The 20,182-nt window shown below is 43.6% G+C and overlaps 2 long non-coding RNA genes across 2 annotated transcripts in view; both read left to right on the forward strand.

Moving 5' to 3' along the window:
• Nucleotides 1-1,197: 1,197 nt before the first annotated feature.
• LOC144365604 (uncharacterized) overlaps nucleotides 1,198-20,182 on the forward strand; it is a 49,049-nt gene continuing 30,064 nt past the window's right edge. The window contains exon 1 of the long non-coding RNA XR_013424246.1: nucleotides 1,198-1,273. This is a non-coding gene — a long non-coding RNA (uncharacterized LOC144365604). The remainder of the gene's footprint in view (nucleotides 1,274-20,182) is intronic.
• On the forward strand, nucleotides 9,445-19,984 carry LOC144365603 (uncharacterized). Its single transcript, XR_013424245.1, has 2 exons — nucleotides 9,445-12,623; nucleotides 16,094-19,984. It is a non-coding gene; the product is annotated as an uncharacterized LOC144365603 (long non-coding RNA).

Consider the following 20,182-nt stretch of genomic DNA (forward strand, 5'->3'; position numbering starts at 1 on the left):
ACAGCTTTTGGTTAGCATGTGCAAGGCCCTGGATTCAATCCCCAGTGTCACAAAAAATAAGTAAAATAAGTCTTTTTTTAAAAAATTACATATCTACTGAACATGTACAGACTTTTTATGTTTATTTCCTCAACAATACAGTATAACAATGATTTACATAGCACTTATATTGTATTAGGTATTATAAGTAATCCAGAGATGATTTAAAGCATAGAGGAGGATAAAACGTAGGTTATATGCAAATACTAGGCCATTTTATATAAGGGACTTGAGCATCTGCAGCTCTAGGAAGCTGCAGGGGTCCTGGAACCAATCCCTAGCAAATTCCAAGAGATCATGGTATACATAAAGCCTTTGCATGATTCTAACTGTATACAATTAGTGCAGTAGTACACACATCATTTATAAGTAAAAACTTCGCATAGATGGGGACAAGCTAGGAAGACCCACGGAGGTAGGCGGGCAAAGCTGCAGACACATGCTGCAGTCTCTGGAGGTGAACAATGGCCACGTGATAGTTTTCTCACAAGGTTCACCACTTTTCCAACCTCTTTGTCTCCATCAGTGGGAACTAGACCCAGAGACATCGAACCTTTCCTTGTTTTCCCTAACTTCTACAAACTGAGATGCTCAGGAATTTTCCTCAACAAAGAAGAGGGTGGTCCTGAGTCAGAGGGAAGAGATGTCCCTCCTGAGGTGGGTGATGTGTCTCCATTCCACACTCCAACTGGATTTTTTTTTAATATTTGTTTCTTTTTAGGTTTCAGCGGACACAACATCTTTGTTTGTATGTGGTGCTGAGGATCGAACCTGGGCCGCACGCATGCCAGGCGAGCGCGCTACCGCTTGAGCCACATCCCCAGCCCACAACTGGATTCTTGTTCAATAGATGCCACAAGAATGAAACCCAACTCTTGAAGGTTCTGTCTATACATAAACTTGATTGCTTCTTCTCAGTTTCAAAGGGGCGAGAAAACTACATAATTTACTAAAATAATGCAGTTTTACTATCCCAAGTTCAGGACCCTCAAGTGTTCCACTTGTGTTCCAAGGGCCTGCTATGTCTCAGGAGTGTTGTTTGGCCCTGAGGATTCATAAATTTCCACTGTGTCATCCCTGACCTTGATGTGCTCACAGTGGAGTGAGGGAGATGGACAGGATAAAAGAGAATCTCAGGGCATGTGCAGATGGTGAGTCATGCAAAGAATTATGGGCACAAGTACACTGCCCGGGGTCCAGAGAAGACTGCCCAGAGATTCTTCTTTCCTAAGGAGTAAGTTGAATTTTGCCAGACAAGGAGTTGGGAGGGTGGAAACAAGTCACAGAAGACAGAGGCATCTCATCTGTGAAGGCACAGAAGTGGGGCAGAGTGTGGGATGATGGCGGGGTGGCAGGGGTGATGTCAGGAGATGACCTAGGAAGTTAAGCAAAGACAGCTTGGGAAGAGTGGTGTCTCTTCTGCTTTATCTCACAGACTATTTTAGAATGTTTCCAGTTCTTCCCCACAAATAAACCTCACAATGCTTAGCCATCAACCTCTAATCTTTCCTTTCAGTCTTATGCAACCATGAATCTACTTTCTGTCTTCATGGATTTGCCTGTCCTGGACATCTCTCATAAACAAATATTACCATTTGTACTCTTTCTTATCTGGCTTCTTTCATTTGGCATGTTTTCAAGAGTCGGTCATATAGTAGAATGCATTAGTTCTTTATCCCTTTTTATGTCTAAATAATGTTCCATTGTATGGATGTACCATTTTTATTCATCAGTTGAGGAACATTTGGGTTGTTTCCACTTGGGAGCTATGAATAATGTCCACACTTTTGGGGCAATGTATGCTTTTCTTTCTTTTGGATATATCTCTAGGAGTAGATTCACTGGATCATAGGGTGGACCTGTATTTAACATTTTGAATAACTGCTGGACCATTTTCCAAGCAGTAGCATCAGTTTACATTCCTACCCTCAGTGTACGAGGAACCGATTCATTTTAATCCCACATTTACCTTAACTCCTACATGAATTCTTCAGATCGGCTCTTGACCCTCACTCCTGAGGGCAGAACTAGGAAGTGGTTTCAGTAGTGGCCTTTACTTTAGCCCTGCCTAGGACTTGTATCTAGGCCACCCTCTTTCTGTCAAGCAGTCTCAGCCTCAGGGATACTGGAAGATATGCGTACTTTCCTATTTCGTAGGAGTGTTTTGAGGAGAGAAATTCTTTGGGATCCTTGGAATGGAAGTGCACAGTTTTATGAGGTCTGTTGGTTGTGGTTGCCACAACAAAATGTACAGCCGTAATACTTTAAATTATTGAGTGTTAGCCCTGGAAGGAACAGCAAAGACCATCTAGTCCCACGTGGGCCATGAGCAGCCGCTTACAGGACATCTGCTCAATTGTAAGTGCTTGGGATGATGGAGCCCTGTCCAGGATCGGGGAAAGGACTGTGATTGATTAGCAATGTCTGCCATGGTGACAGGAGAGCATCCATGGTGGCACATCTGCTACCTATTTGCACTCCCTGATTGAAGCCAGCTATAGAACCACTGAGGAAACAGGTGAGGAGGCAGCCAAGGTCACACATCTGGCTAATGACAGAGATAGAGCAGGAATCAGTTCAGTGTTTTTTCCTCTACACCATACTGCCCCTGGTTCTGAGAAGTGCCTCATGAAAGCACCTGTTTGGGAACAATTATAGGGTTGCCTGGTCAGATGGTCTGTTTCCATCATGCTATGTTCAGATCATTCTCATCAATGCCGGTGGGACTCACTCCACCAGGGCAACTGGTTAATGATTACAAAGACTTGGTAAATGCTAGCTAATAAAGAGGAGTCCTTCCCACCTGCTGCACCCCCATATCTCCAGCACTCGTTTGGAACGCCCTTTGAAGTCCTCACTTGGTGCTCTGTACACAGGGAGCCTTGAGCAGGCTGTGTTTGGACCAAAGAGAAGTTGAGCCCCTTCTGCTCTGAAAAGGAGTGTGTGTGTATGTGTGTGTGTGTGTGTGTGTGTGTGTGTGTGTGTGTGTGTTCTCCACTTGAACAGAGAGAAAAGGAGATCCATATTCAGCTTTTAGATCAATCAAACTCCATTTTCCAAGAAATTGTAAGAACCCAAGGCATCTGGAGGAGAAAAATAACTTTTCTATAGGGGAGATATGAATATTAACTATATTGACTATTTTGGGGATGGCTACACACATACAATGTACTTAATACCACTGAACTATACACTAAAAGTGGTTTAAATAGCAAAGTTTTTGGAAATTGAACCCATTCAACCAGTAAACCATAACCCCAGGCCCTGCTTTTTCTTTTTCTTTCTTTCTTTCTTTCTTTTTTTTTGAGGCAGAGTCTTTGAGGCTGGCTTTGAATTTGTAATCCTCCTTCCCCAGCCTCCTGAGCCGCTGGGATTGCAGGCATGCACCATGGATCCCAGCTAAATAGTAAAGTTTACTTTTTTTTTCTTTTTTTTGGCAGTACTAGGGATTGAATCCAAGTGTGCTCTACCACTGAGCACTGAGCTACATCCCCAGCCCTTCTATTTTATTTATTTTATTTTGGAACAATTGTTCAGACCAGCCTCAAAACTGTGATCCTGCCCTGTCTCAGCCTGTAGCTAAAATTACAGACATGTACCACTGCTCCTAAATCTAGAATTCCATTGACATGTAAAGCATGCCTGAGTCTTTCTTTTTCTACTTTATTAATAAATGAAACTACCAACAAAAAATGACAATAGAACTAAGACTTCTTGAAACCATTTTCATTTATTTTTTAAATGTTACTATATAAAAAAAAAAGAAATAATGCCAAAAAAAGATTTCCCTTTCCCTTCTGTGTTTCTACCTTCTTTTTCTTTTTTCCTTCTCATCATCACTTGAACACCACTCTATGTCCCACATGACACCGTGATTTAAATGATGGGCCATGATCCCTGCTCCTAGGAGCTCACAGTCCAGTCACATGTGCTTGTTCCATAACCAGGGAACAGACACAGCTAGTCCACTGCCCAGCTATTTCACTGGAGGTGAAGAAACAAGCTTTCCCTGGATAAGGGGAGGTCAGGGAAAGCTCTTCTGGAAGACAAATAGGTAACCCCCAGACAGAGAAGTAGGAGAAAAGCATAGCATGGAAGGTTCCAGAACTGCAAAAAGTTAAAGATCTGATGCATAAGGTGGATGTGGAGGAGCAGCTGCTGGGGAGAAAGGAGCTCTCTTCCTGTTCCTGTACTCCTGTGTAAACCTGCCTCCTGACCCCAACTGTAGAGAAGACACCTGGGTTTCTTCATGAAACTGTTGAAACTAAACTATAAATGCAGGCAGGCGTATGTGTGTGTGCGCACGCGTGCGCATGTGCAAAAAAGAGAGATTGAGTTTGTGATGAATAAATTTGTTAAAAATTGGAATTCATGTCTAACTGTACCTTCAGATCTCCCGTTGCATAAGACATCATTTGTTTAATTTGACAAGCTCATGACATCAACCTCAAAGGTGAGGACTGCCTCTGTCAGCCAGAGATTTGTTTAAACCTTTCATGAAGGTCATCGTTATTTTTTTCAGAATGCACCATCTCTTGGATGACAGGGGATGTGCAAATTTCCCACCAATGATGCCCTGTCGTCTCTACCTACCCCCCAACCCTCTTTCCCCTTAGGCCAGTTTCTGTCAGCTCTGAGCAGAACTTTGGAACCCACCGAAGAAACACGCCTGAGCAGGGTGGTAGAAAGGAAAGAGCTTAGCATCACCAAACAGGGAGAGTTTAGAGAGTTTGTCCACCTCTCTCTGCTTCCTGTGGTTCTTTTTTTTCCCCCATTACTGGTATTGAACCCATGGACATGCAACCACTGAGTTATAACCCACCCCTTATAAAAGCTCAGGCTGGCCTTGAACTCTCAATCCTCATGCTTCAACCTTGGAAGAAGCTGGGATCACAGGCATGCACCACCATGCCTGGCCACAGATTGTTCACTTTCAATGTTTATCTATGTTGTAGCATTTTCTAGTATTTCATTTCTTTTCATGGCTGAACAATATGACATTGTTGGGACATACCACATTTTATTTATCCATTCATCCTCTGGTGAACATTCGGGTTATTTTCATTTTTTGGCTATTAGGAATAATACTGCTATGAACATTTATATGCATGTTTTCAAGGGGTTCTTTGCTTTCATTTCTTATACAGAAGTAAAATTGCTGGCTTTTATGCCAGCTCTATATTTGACATTTTTAAGCACTGTTTTCCATATACATAGACCTTTAAAATCTGAAACAAGGCTGGGGGCATACCTAAGTGTGGTAGAGTACATACTTAGTATGTGTAAGGCCCTGGGTTCAATCCCTAACACACACACACACACACACACACACACACACACAACACATACACACACAGGCCAAAAACAAACAACAACAACAACAAAAAATCCTGCACTAAATAGATAATTTTAAACCTTCAAAATATGTAGCTTCCCTCTTGCAGCTGTACACAACAACTTGTACTCCCTCGTGTATTTATTACATAAATAGGACATCATAACAGTTTTCCTGCAGCTCAGGAATGGAGCACCCTGGGGCCCCACTCATCTCCCAGGAGAATCCCAGATTAGTATCTCAGACTCATGGAGGAAGTTTCCTTCCTGTCTGGCCTCAAATCTCTTCTTGCTATTGGCTTTGAGCCATGCTCACATCCCTTAGGTCCTACCCTCCTTTCCTATACATGTCAAGAGTATTCATTTAGGTTAACAGTAAAGGCCTACATAGTTCTGGGATTCTGAAGTCCTGTAGCAATACAGGGGAGAAAAGACCAAAGGGTCTAGGCAATCCTTCCTTGACTGGGTCCTAGAAGCCCAGACTGGGGAGGGCAGTGGAAGGAAGAAGGGTATACCTGGCCAGGCAGCAAATCCTACAGTGTGTGACCCCCCCCCACTCACTATATATCAACTACTCTGTGTCAATTCCTTATTTATTATCATTTTATGGAGGATGAAACCAAGAGCTCAAAGACAGAAACACTTGCCTATGTGCCCACAGCAACAGAAGGCAAAAGTGGACTGAAGACAGATGAGGTCTAAGTACCCAACCGGCCTCAGAACGAGGTCCACCATATCTATGATCTAGACTCCAGATGCTGGCACAGGAGAGAGGGCCTGGCTCCATTTGCCCAGAGAATTCATTCCACATCATTCCACGGCCTTCAAACACTAGCACCTGGCCCTGCCCAGCAGAGCTGCTATCACTGCTATTTTGGAGGCAATCATATATTTTTAATGACCTGCAAAATCTCCCTGTGAGCAGGGAGGGAGAGCAAGTTGAAATTACAGCCAAGCAATTTGCATTGCGAATCAAGTTATCCTCCCTCCTGCCCTCCAAGAATATGCAGAAATAAATGCCTCCTAATGAACCCTGGGGGGCTGAGGCTTTGATATGAATTCTGCTAGAGGGGTAAAGAGCTCTAGCCAGACTGAGACCCAGCATGAAGTTGGAGCAGGAGGGCCAGGGCAGTCCCCTCCTATTCAATGGAGAAAGGAAATTGGATTATCTTGCTAGCAGTTGGTGTTTTTCTATCACTTAGAACCACAAATGAGAGCTTCTCTCCTTCAGATGGAAGGAATTAGATTGAGCACTATTTAACCAGCCAGCTCCTCACCCCACTTCACCCTCCCGACCCTGGCTTTGCTCACTAACCCTGCAGCTCCAACCAGACTCTCCAGGCCTTCGGAGACCAGGAACTCTAAAGCCTTTGTCCTCTCCAAGACTAAAGACGACCTATTAAAGATGGATGGATGGATGGATGGATGGATGGATGGATGGATGGATGGATGGATGGATGGGCAGAGAGAGAGACAGACAGCCTTTCTACCTGAAGTCAGATAGCCTTCAGTTCTGGCTGCCACTAGAGAAAACATCTCCCCTTTTCCCACAGTCTCTAGGGTCTGTTTATTCAGCACCAGCTAGTCTCTGCTTGTGGAAGGGAGTCCTGTGGAGACTGTCCTGTGAGCCAAGCAGCTGGGTAGAGTGTATAGTGTGGATCTGAGAACATGTGGATATGGTATTTGTGTGGGCTCGAGAGTATGTGGCAATAATGATTTGTGTGGACTTGTGAAAGACAGGGGGTAGGGGAAGCTGTTCACTGCCTCCCTCAGGGATAGGCACAGGCCATTGTGGTCAAAGGGAATCCACAGAAGATTCCCAGGTCTCTGTTGGCCATGCCCGACCACTGCCTGTTTGCCCGAACCTTTCCCCAAGGGTGCAAACATCTCCTGCTGATCTAGGTTTCTCCTTTTTCCCTGGGCTCTGCTTGAGAGGAGCCTTGAAGCCCCAGAAGCCTTGGAAGGAAATAAGCCCTTGCATAATGAAGCAGTGTCTCTCAGTGGTTAGGCACGTGGGTGCATTCAACAGACAACCTAATTCCAAAGTCAAGATTGGATGAGTAGAACTGAATCTTCTCTCCCTCTATTCTTTTATTTGTAAGGTAAGGTAAGGATTGTAAAGGACCTATCCTACTGGGTTGCGGCAAGTACTTATTATGTGTTAATAAATGTGCGATTTGGGCTAGGGATAACTAGAGTGCTTGCCCAGCAAAAGCCCTAGGTTCAATCCCCAGCACTGGCAAAAAAAAAAAAAAAAAAAAAATCAAATTACATAACTTATTATTGGGATGAAGGGGTTATAACTGTTAGCCCTCTAGGTCTCATGTTGCAATCAGTATTGGTGTAAGATGATTCAGCTTTCTTAGGGCATCCTGAGGGACGTCGGCAGAAGCCTTTGAGTGGGGGCCATGGTAATAGGAAGCCATGGCAGAAGAAAAACCACAATATAAAAAAAGTTTCTAGGGATAAGGGTGCTTTGGGGATTTCCTCATTGGTGAGGACATAGTGAACATATGTTTTGGGAACTTGTCTATTTCAAGATGCCCTGGGGTTGGGGGGAGACTATTACAGATTTTTTAAAAACACATGAGTCATCACATCAATCAAATGTAACTGGGATCTTGATTTGAATGACTCAAACATGAAAAGCTATTTAGGGACAATCAAGAACATTTGAACACTGAGTGGATATCAGATAATATTAAGGAATTATTGTTAATATTTTTAGATATGATAATGCCATTGCAATTCTGTTAAAAGCTCAGATGGTCTTTATCTTTTAGAAAATACATTGAACTCTTCCTAGATGAATGATATAGTTTAATTTAGATGAAGGGCAGTTAAGAAAGTAGAGAGAAACAGATCAAACAAGATGGGCAGGTAATGGCAGGTAATTATTTCCTATAATTTTGCATTTCGATATTTTCATAATTACAATGTTTTTTTAAAAAGCCCCTTCTGAAGCTGCCTCTCAGAGGGTAGCTTGTGCCCTAGCACCGTGTCACCAGGGCAGATGGCTCACTCAGGCCCTTGGACCAAGGCAGGGGACCACAGCTGAGCAGTACTCTCTGAGTTCCATAAATCAACAAGTACAGCTGAAGCCATTTAGTAGGAAGCTTGTTAATCAGAAAAATCTGGCTTAAATGGGTCATTTTATTGGAGAAAAGGAGCAGAAGATGGTGAACAGGCCCCCTGGCAAAAAGGAGGTTTACAACCAGTGCCACATTCTGCCCTCCAAGTCAGAGTTGGGTTATGTTAACTACATGTCCATCTCAAACCTTTTCTAGGAGAATGGGGAACTCAGGGTAGGAGCAACAAGAGGAGGGCTGGGCCCAGAGGGTAGTGGGGAGGCACTTCTGTGGGATTGTCCACCCATTCTGAATGTGTGGTCCCTTCTGGGACAAGCTGGAGTTTGGGATTCTAAGGAGGTCACGTCTGGGATGGAGCATAGACTCTTATGAATGACCCAGGGCTGAAGAATGAAGGGAAACTGGAGTCAAAGAGAGAAGGAAGACCTCCTGGAAATGGGAATCTTAGTAGAAAAAGACCCAAGAGGGACCCTGAGAAATAAATATCACAACCAAACAAAGGTGGGGATGGTTGTGGTTAAAATGTACTGGAAGGTATTTTTTGAAAATAGTTGCTAGAGAGTCATGTGACTTAGTTTCTTCCTCAGCCCAGGAGTTTTGGTAATTATTGTCCAAGGCAAAGGGGCCCTGTAAGAACACATTTAATTTGTTAGTGACGGGGACTACTGCAAGGAGTCATAAGAAGAACATTGAATTTAGAGCCCCCAAACTCAAGTTTCTCTGGGTGTGGTAGCACAGACCTATGATCTCAGCAACTCTGGAGGCTGAAGCAGGAGGATTGCAAGTTCGAAGCCAGCCTCAGCAGCTTAGGGAGGCCCTGCCTTAAAACAAAACATAATAAAGTACAGCTCAGTGGGTGGAACAGCCTTGGATTCAATCCCAAGGACTGGAAAAAAAAAAAAAGGCAGAATGCTCTTATTGTTTTTAATCTTGTGTTTTGAACTTGTTAGCTTCAGAAAAGATTTTAACATAAACAGTGATTTCTAGACCAAAAATATTAGCATTGCAGAAAAAAAGTTCATTTTGCATTAATACTCATGGGTCTATAGAGATCTTTAAATAAGGGTGAGCAGTCGTTATTCCCAGAGTTTGTACCTTGCGGTTGCTAAAGAGACAGTTATGACACTACCCTTGCTAAATTAAACCTCATCCACTTCACCCACATTTGTTCTTGGCTCCCGCCACACAGTAACACCCTCTCTCCCCTGGCTCTGGCCTCTGCCCTGGCTGGTCCCCAACCCTCCCACAGAGCAGAAGGTGACCCCAGCCAGATCATGGAATGTTTTCCTTCCCGTCTGTCCCATTGGTCCCCTTATGGTAGACGCCCAGGGTGTGAAACTGCACACCTACAAAGTTGGCCTTCTGGTTTCAGAGGCCTCAGGAGGAAACCAACAGTGCCTCCATTTCCTGTGGATGAAGGATTATGTGATTGAAACAAATCACCTGTCATTCCTAATTCCCAAGTCACACCAGCTTGGTGGCGGAGTTAAATGAACATGTGACATCAAATTGAGGCAGGAGTTCAAAAATAGTTGTTTGGGCCTCGGCCTGGCCTCGGGGGAGAAACAATCCCACCCCACACCTCCCTCTCTCTCACACATACCTTCTCTTTGGGAAAGGGAGTGGCTGAAAGGATCCCTCATGCAGAAAGGGTTAATCCCCCCCCCTTGCTTTTGCATTCTCATGATTTTTCTTCCACTCCCCTCTCCTCCCTTGCAAGCTGATGAAAAGCTTTTTGAGTTTGGAGGGGTCTGTGTCACAACAGCTCTGTGCTGCCAGTTGGATGCCAGGCAGGCAGTCTGCACCCCTATTGAAATAGGATGGAACAGGCCAGGGTGCCTGGAAAGACCCAAAGCCCTTTTTACATGGAGATGAGCCGTCACTTGGCTCCTTCTGTAACTAATCATCACTGTTGTTGAAATATTACTGCTTCTGTTACAACTACTAATGCTCCAAATGAGGAACAGGCACTTTGGGGTGACATTGAATATGGGATGGTCACTTCACATTTGGGATATCCAGACATCTCAGTGAAGAACAGGGAGCCCCATTTGCCTGCTACCTGTGTTAGCTGAGTTGGAACAGTGCTAGGATCTGCCTGTCTCCTGTTTCAACCAGGGCTTCCCTAGCGAAAGTTTTGGGGTGTAGAACCTGAAAAGACATTTATAGGGGGAGCAAATACTAAGAAGTGAGGCCCCAAAGACTCCTAGCCTCATTTTGAGTCTCAATTTCATCTCTTACTACTATATGACCTTGGTCCATGACTTGTCCTGACTTCCTTTCCTCTTCCAAAATTGAAAAAGAAAAATATAGATACACTAATAATATCACTAATATCAGGCTGTTATAAGGCCTCAAGGTAATGCAGGTAGTCATTAGCACAGTGCCAGGCTCTCAGCAGGTAGATCCAGAATCAAAGCTGTTATTACAGCGTCTCTTCATGGACTCACCCGCTCCACACACATCCCATGCACAGACACATCCAGTGTCCTGAGCAAAGTAACTAGCTGGTGATTTACACCCCTCTCTATTGGCCCTGGGTCCTGGGAAACATGGTAGAGATCAAAGCAGTGGCAATGACCAACGTTTGCATTTCCCCTCTTGCTTAATAAAACACAAACACCCACACACTACTATTTAATCCTCAGACCCACCTGTGGGGTATATGCATATCCTTCTGTCTTTTTTTTTTTTTCCTCAGAAGAGCAAGCTAAGCAGCAGAGACAGTAAACAAAGTACCCAAAGTCAAATCATCCACAAATGGCAAATCTAGGACTGAAGGTTGATGTTCTTTCTCCCACTCCAAAGTCCCCGTTGTCCAACACTCTGCCCATACACATAAGCCAACATCCTCATGTCCCCAAAACAACACTTACTATCCCTCCAATGCCCAGTCCTCTGCTAGGGAATTACCCAAGTTATCTGTAATAATGTAGAAGCAGTTGTCAAGGGGTTGGTTCCCATCCTGGATGAAATATGTTTTTTTGGGTTTTGTACTAGGGATTGAAACCAGGCATGCTTCACCACTGAGCTACATCCCAGTCCTTTTTATTTGAGACAGGGTCTTGCTAAGTTGCTGAGGCTGACCTCAGACTTGCAATCCTCTGGCCTCAGCCTCCGAAGTCACTAGGATTACAGGCATGTGCCACCACACCCAGTGAAATATGTGTATTTTGATGGACATCTTCTATTGACTAGGCCTGAATCCAAAGGACTCACTGTAATGGGTACTGTCAAAGGACTAAATTACAATAATTCAGTTTAAAGATCTTAATTGGCTTTATTTTTTATTCTAGAATTGGGCAACACTCTATTCCATAAAATAGAATAAGTGTTCTGATGAGCTGAGCAGGGGAGTCTCTTTTATAGACAGAAAAGGCCTAAAGAAAGCAGAAACTAAAAACAAGAGTCAGATTGGTCATTTCAAAGCTACTTTGCTAGTAAGGCAGGGCAGGGAGATAGAACAATAGAAAAATAACTGGTTAGTTAACATCAGGTTACTTCAGATTACCTTTTTTTGTGTAAGGATTAAGGCAAAGGGAATTTCATTATCATGCCAGTTGAAACTGGCCCCATTTGGGAAATTTGGCTGTTATCTCTTTAATCCTGATTTTTCAGAAGGTAAGGTAAACAGCTTAGTGACAAGGAACTTTAGCTTGAGAGACTCTATTTTGATTTTGGCCTGATCTGTTGGGTCCTAGTGCAGGAGCTTAGTCCAAAACAATGGCCTCCTGTATTTTTTTTTTTTTTAAACAGTGCCAGGGATCAAACCCAGGGCATTTTGCTTTCGAGGCAAGTGCTCTGCTGCTGAGTTACAGCCCCAGCTTTAAATTATTTGCTCTTAGCATCACCCTGTAAGGTTGTGTGAAATAGATGCTACCTTCCTTTATACTGAGAAGGACCACCCTGAGGAGCTCAAAGGAGCTGGCCAAGATTCCAGGCCAGCATACAGTGGTATGGGACTAGTCTCAGTCTCATCTTTTGCAAATAGTACCTCTTCTTCCTGTAGTCCCTGTAATTTTCTCCTCACAGAAGGCTAGGCACTGGCCAATCCATGGCTATACAGATGGGAAACGGAATCAACCCTGGTCTACCATCACATTTCATTCTGGTATGGATCCTGCAACTCTTCCATGGTGAGAATTTGAAGATGGTTCAGAGGTAACTCTCTCTGCAAATGAAAGCTTTGTGATATAAGCCCTAGCTACCTTTGTAGGGTGATAGAGAGGGGTTGGCTTAGTTTTGCTGTGTAAGAATGTGAAGGATTAACTATGGCTTCCATTTTCCCTAGGACAGGACAAAAAATATGAGTTAAAATCATAGCACGAAGACTTAGGATAAACAGAAGAAGGCACTTTCTGACCATGAAATCCATGAAAACTGAAGTGGATTCAATGAGAGGAGAGCAAGTTACATCTTTGGAGATTTGTAGGGAAAAAGGTTAGCTGCCCATCACAGAGATGAGGTTGAAGTCTAGGATTACTACAATACCCTTTGAGCCTCTAGCTAAAAGCTGCTAGAAGATATCATGTAAACAAAAAGTGTAACTACACTTATTTTTAATTGAATAATCATTGCTTCCAATTTGGGATGATTTCAACAATGCTTCTTGTATTTCTATTTTGGCTCTCTAGAGGAAATTTGAAGTTTCCTGGTAATGTATAATTTTAACCACAGTTTTCCTGAGGCAGTAAGTTTATATGGGAAAATAGTTCAAACTGAATCTTAAAAATTTTTTTCTTATAGTATAATTTGCCATCACATGTCATTATCTCATAAGCTCATAATTGCTGACTCCTCTAACCCTGACATCTCTGGAACAGGTAATTCTCCTTCAAGGAACATCTCATTGCTATACCAGAACAGAATTCAGGTGCCCCTATATGGCAGATAGAGAAGTTTAAAAAGAACCCACACCCAGTTCAGGTTCTGGGACTCTGAACCTCAATGTTCTCCCCTCCTGGGATCAAAAGATGCTGTCCATCACACACCAATGGGTGCCTAACTGGTTCTCAGAGGGCATGGGCCCAACAGCCTTTATGGTAGATAAAGGGTTTTTGTGAATCCGGGCCTCCTCTTGCTGTGTCTCTCTTGTGTTCCTGAGATGCTCCCAGAGGAGTGAGTAGAGTCTGAGAGGCTAAATCACCAGCCTCTCAGGCCACCTGATGGCAAGTTTTTTCTAAGCTGACCAGAGAGTAACAAGTAACATAGACACTGATTGAATCATCTGTCACGACTATCTTATAGAACAAAGCCATGCTTCCCAACTTTTCTCACATTGTGGCACACAAGAACATGATAACACAATATGACAGACACCCCCATGATAAACTGAGAAACCAGACTTTTTGCAACCAACTGAGTGACTTCAGCCACTCTAGGCCTTTACAGAATACCCAATAGCTGAAGGGCCAGTATTTTGTGCCACCTGTTGGAAGAGTGGCATAGAGCAAAATGGTTAAGACAGAGTGGTGCTCAGGGGAGGGGACTCTAAAAGTCAGCTGAGCCCTGGCTCAGTCACTTATGACCTTGAGTGAGTACTTCTTCCTTGCCTCAGTTTCCTCACAGATGTAATGGGATTAATAATAATACCTACTTGAAAGGGCTGTTCTGAGGATTAAATGAGTGAATCCATGTCTGGGACTTAGGAGAATGTCTGGCACCAAGTAAGCACTGGATAAATGACAACTGCTACTGATACTGCCGTTGGCTCCAGGGCCAGCAGGGAAGAGAAAGCATAAGTGGTCTCCTGCTCCAATTCCAGTTCAGAGATCATAGCAGGATGATTTATTGCTTTCTCAAAATCGGTGGCTCTTCTGTTCCCTCTTGTCCATTTCCTTTGCCACTTCTCTGAGGTGGCTGTGAATGCCCAACAAGTAGCAGTAAAAGAGGAAAGAGAATTGACCTGGGAGCCAGAAATTCAGATCCCAATTCTTTTGTCCTAGTGTGGGCTGCTGGTAGCCCACAATCTCCTCCCAGGTCAAGAGAGGGTGGTTGACCAGATGACTGCAAACACCTTTTTTCTGCTCTGAGGTACCATGACTATTCTGTGGTATAGATGTGGTAGCTGATACCTGAACTTCAGGCACCGAAGTCCATGACAATTAACACAAAATAAGTGATTGATTTCTGTTTAATATGAATCAAAACATTCCAATATGTCTCCGACCTGCAGTAAGAACACATCTTCAGTTTGCCAATGTTGGCCTCCCAAGAGCTGAATTCTAAATTGAAGCATTTTTTACCTGAAGAATAAATCTGTAAATATGTCTCCTAGGTAACATCTTGTTAGCTTCCTTACTCAAAGATCTTGAAAATAATAAAACTACATTCCTTTTAATAAATAGTAATTCAGACATCTCACTTAGGCCTCTTACCTAATTAGTCTGAATTACTAAAGTATATTCGTTTCTGCTCACATGAGGACATTGGGTAAATACACACAGACTTATATTCTTCCACTAAAAAATACATTAAAAAATGCCATTTCCCAGCATTTGGGATTATACTTTCCTAGCTCAATTTTATTTAGAGGTAATTTTAACACATATATCCTCTTGCTATTAAAAATTTATGTGTTAGCCCAAAGAGTCACTCATAAATAACAGACAGAGCAACAACTCAATTTAATCCTGATCCTGACAAGAACTATCTCCCACCTTCACAGTTTGAGGAGAATTTTCTCTCCTTCTCCCCCATACTCTGGAGAGGAGGGTGCTCTGAAGCCATCTCTCAAATCTCCTAAAAACAAACTGCACTGCTTTTGCAAAGTCACACAGGAATGTCCTGGCACAGGGAGGAGGAGAGCCAGGGCAGGGCTGTGTAGCCTGAAGGATTTGGCAGAACAAAGCCCCACCAAGCAGGACCCTGCGGTTTCACTTTGTTTGCGTTGACATAATGCCCTTCCTCTGTGAAGCCCAGCTCAGGCCCCAATGAGAAAGACTTTCCTGGAGTTTGGATCTACCACAGCCTCAGATGATGCTTGTCCCACCCAAGAAGGAGGGCGATTTATTTGAGGACATGGAGAGAGCTCCCCACTGCCTCCTGGGAATGGATAGGCTGACATCCTGGAGCAGAGCTGGCCCCAATAACCAGACTTCCTCACAGTCTTTTTTATATATTGGGCTGAGGGGGACCCTGGGGCCAGCAGCAGTAGTATTCATGAACCTGCAGCCTGGAGGCAGATTCTCAAGGTCCAAGATGAATGTGGCCAAGATTTTCATGGCCTGCTGCCTCTGACAAATGCCAGTGGTTAGCAGAATGAGTTCACCAGCAAAGAAATCACAACTCAGGGGGCAGAGTGGAGCCCTTTGGGGAGGCTTGCATTTGTCTTCCCTGGTGGCACAGACATCACCAAAGCAAAGAGGAGCAGGCCCCTGAGCGTGGCCTGGGTCAACCAGACTTCCCCAGACTCGGTTGCTGTGGTGGGCTGTAGAATGGCCCCCCAAAGATAAGCAGGTCCTAATCCTTGGAACCTGTGAATGTTATTTCATGTGGCAAAAGGGACTTGGCAGATGTGATCGTGTTGAGGATCTTGAGATGGACAGATTATTCTATATTTATTTGGGTGGGCCCTAATAATTTAGTGTCCTTAAAAGAGAAAAATAGAACTCTCTCTGTCTTCCTCTTAGAGGCGAGTACCTGCCTGAAGAGGTAGTGATAGGAAGCCTGAAGCAGAGATTGGAGTGATGTGCTTCAAAACTGGAGGAAGGGGCCACAAACCAAGAAAGAAGGGCAGCTACTAGCAACTGAAAAAGGCAAGGAAACAGGTTCTTCTTTAGAGCCTCCAAAAGAACTTGCCTTGCTGACACCTTGATGTTAGCCCAGTGAAACTGATTTCACACTTCTCGTCTCCAAAGCTCTAAGAGTATAAATTTGCATTATTGTTAAGTCATAAAGTTGTGGTCATTTGTTACAGGAAACTCAGACAGTCCCCAAGAATGGGAGATATTCCCAAGGCAGGTCTTCTCTTTATGGCAGAGACACTCCTGAGAGACAAAAGGAGCATCAGTGCACCTCCGGAAAGACATGCCCTTTTTATTTTTTTATTTTAAGGTAAGGAATCACTAAATTGCCTACAGTGATCTTGAACTTGAGAGCCTCCTGCCTTAGCTTCCAGAATAGCTAGAATTACAGGTATATGCGTCCCCCCCCTGCCCCCCATGCCTGGCAGGAATAGGATTTTGTAAGCAAATTATGTTGATATTTTTTTCTGAAAGCCCACAGCCCACCTGAGGCAAGGGCATTGATCACACATGGTCCGTAGTGAGAATTTTTTTTTTTTTTACTAAGTGGGAATAAAGCTTGGCTTTGTTGGTAGCTGTCAGCTCAGAGGAAAGAGGGATGACACGCTTCATGCAGAGGGTAGCACCACTGCTCTTCCTGGAGATGTCCATGTTTGCCCTGGGCCATGATTCTTTCACTTTACTCCCTGCACACCGAGGGTGAGTGGTAGTTAATGCTTGGCCTGTGAAACAGTCCAGTGAACCTTGATCTGGGGCTTAGCTTAGACTTTGCTTTCATCATGTTGAGCTCTGCAAAGGCAAAAACAGGGCCTAAGACTTGCATCCATATCCCAGCTGCTCTGTTCTGGGGTGTAGCAGACACTGTTTTCAGTAGGTGTCTATCTCTCTCTGTTCCCTCCCAGCAAAGATGCTGACTTTCTGTCCTATTTGTTGCTGTCTATTGTAAGTTATTTAAGATGGAATGGTTTTAGTTGTAAAAGAAGGCCAATTCCATGAAAACTGGCTCAAGATATTTTATTCAGGTGTTTGATACATAAAGATTTTTGTTTTGTTTTGTTTTGTTGGTACTGGGGATGGAACCCAGAGTGCTTTATGACTGAGCTACATTCCCAGCCCTTGGTGATGTTCCCACCTGGGGGTCAATCAAGAAGACCAAGGAAAATGTAAGCACTGATTTACTGGGTCACATGCTCACTACTTAGCATTAACTGTGGAATCATCTAGAATCACACAACTAAAAAGTGAGGGAAGATAATTTCCCACAGGAAATTGAAGATTTTGCTAAGAGGAGGAATGGATATGGATTAATATTGGGGAGCCGACCAATAATGTCTATTTAATGTCTATAAAACTGACAAGGTTTTGTTGTTGTTTTGATCTTAAATGAACAAATTCTCCATCCTTCTCCATGCTTCCTGGGAGTGGACGATCTTGCAAGGGCTTCCTTAATTGGGTACTTATGACATCCTGCTCAACATTCCCATGAGCAGAGTCCTTCTTCATTAAGGCTTCGGGAGTTTGAGATGCCCACTCTTCCCAGTGTTCGTCTCTGGGCTTCCCTCAAAGAGGCAGAGCTAAAATATTGTCCTTGATCAATCACAGGCCAATTATCTAGTTTGTGGGTTACTATGACTCCCCCTTTCTCTACCTACTCCTGCCTGCCTTTCAGCTATCCCCTGCTCATTAACAAGCCTGCCCGAAAGGATTGGGTAAAATAAAAAGAAAAAAGAAAAGAAAAAAGGAAAAAAAAAAAAAAACCTCCAAATCAGCCAGTTTAGCTTCTTAACTAACCCAGTAAAATGTTTGAGGAGGAAGCTGAAAGGAAATAATGGCTTAAGATTCTCTTGAATTTCCATTATCTGTGATGACTTTGTTGACTCCATCCTCCCTCCCCTTCTACCCCAGCCCCATCCTCTTTAGAGAGATCAAAAACAACTGAATCCAGAAAAGGTTCCTTGAGGAATTGGAAGGAATCCAGAAAAGGTTTCTCAGGCATCCAGATATTTCAAATGGCTCCATTCTTCTTCTCTTATTTCCCTGGTTTCTCAGTTAACATTTTTATTATTTTTAAAGTGTTTTTATTATTATATTTATTTGTTTATGGTGGTACTAAGAATTGAACCAAGGGGCGCTTTACCAACTGAGCTACATTCCTAGTCCTTTTTATTTTTTATTTGGAGATAGGGTCTCACTAAGTTGCTGAGGCTGGCCTTGAACTTGTGATCCTCCTGTTTCAGCCCCCAGAGTAGCTGGGATTCTAGTCGTGCACTAGCTTTGTATATTTTTGTTGTTGTTGTTGTTGTTGTTTCATTTGTTTTTTTAAGCAATCAACACAGTTGCCTGAGATCTAGTGGTAGGACAACTGGACTTTAGTTCCAAGCTGAGAACTCGGGTCCCATCCCTCAGTTTCCTAATGACTGGAATGCAAATAAACACAATCACCATTGGTAACAACATAAACTGGGGGACCAGGCATGCCCTCCTGCAAGCACAAGTCCTTGGTCACCTTCACTGACCACTATTCCCACCCTCCACCCATGTGGAGCTGGATTCACCCCCACTCAGACATGGAAGGCTTTTGGTCTCCTGAATAGAATTCAAACAAAAATTAAAAGGAGATCTTTTCTATTTTTCAAAGAGCAATTTCTTCCCTGAACCATCAAAAACAAAGAAGCCATTTCACTTTGAGATTTGACTTTTTCTCCTGACCATACGTGATGGCTCAGAGACCTCCAATGCAGCTCCCAGCTGGGGACAGTGAGCATAGTTTTCAGAAAGCTCCAGCATGTTTGTACCATCCTATGAGTCACCCAGAGGCTTGAGGTTCAGTAATGAAACCGGTGGAAACGTTTTTGGAACCCAGCCATGAGCCCCACATTCAGCCTATAAGTCTTGGCAGAAATTAGGGGTTTGGGACATGACGTTTCCTTTTACCGGCAATGTAGCTGGGCTCAAGTGACCTGCGTGTTTATAGACAGGGAGTGAAGCCTGGACAGCCCTCCCAGCGATGTTTGAAAGGGTCATAAGCAACACATCCCCTCAGCGGTATTAGTGAGGACTGTTCTCGTAAAGAACTGGGCTCAGAAACAGAAGAACTGGGCTCCAGATCTACCTCTGTGCCCAGTGCTGTGGCCAACAAGGCAAATAACAACCTCCCTGAGCCTTGGTTTTCTCCTCTGGAAATGTGAACTTCCACCAATGTCATAAGGTTGTTCTGAGGATTAAATGCACTCATGAATGTGGAGGTCAATGTGTTTATAAACTACACTCAGTTTTGAATACTAATAATGGTAATGGCCATCGTGGGTCCTGAATACATGTTGTGTAGTCACCTTTCCACACAAATATGCAAGATTACCAACTTATACAGAGAAGAAGGGTTTGGAGGGTACACAGTTTTAGCGGTTTGGGTTCATGATTGGCTGGCCCCATTGCTTTTTGGCCCGTGGTGAAGCAGAACATTGTGGTGGAACAGAACCACTCACTTTAGGGTCAGAAAGCAAAAGAGAAGAGGAAGGGACTGGTATCACAAGATGTCTGTGAGCATAATAGCCTCCTGAGGGGATAAGTCTGGCACTCCCCACAGGCATTGACTGCCTGATGCAGGTGAACTTCCCCCTCAAGCTCTGCCTAAGATCTCACACAGCATCTGAAATGGGTTTGACCTGCCAAGATGTCTATCAGCCTGACTGCAAGACATCACAGAGCAAGACTCTGCCCTTGAAACCTAACCCCTGCCTTTGATGTACCCCTTTCAATAAAACCACCAGAGCCATCTTTTCTTTGTCTAATTCCAGAACCCATGTGGACTAGATCTATCAGGGGATTCACTTTTGTAAATATATTTCTGAGTGTTTGTGTTTTATTATTTGTTAATTATTTGAGATATTAGGATTTAGGGTGACTTAATTATTTAAGATATTAAGATCTAGAGTGGCTATTTAGAGTGGCTTGGATTCTTCTGGGCAGAAAAAA

Source organism: Ictidomys tridecemlineatus, chromosome 7, assembly GCF_052094955.1.
Source record: "Ictidomys tridecemlineatus isolate mIctTri1 chromosome 7, mIctTri1.hap1, whole genome shotgun sequence".
NCBI classification, from domain to species: Eukaryota; Metazoa; Chordata; class Mammalia; order Rodentia; family Sciuridae; genus Ictidomys; species Ictidomys tridecemlineatus.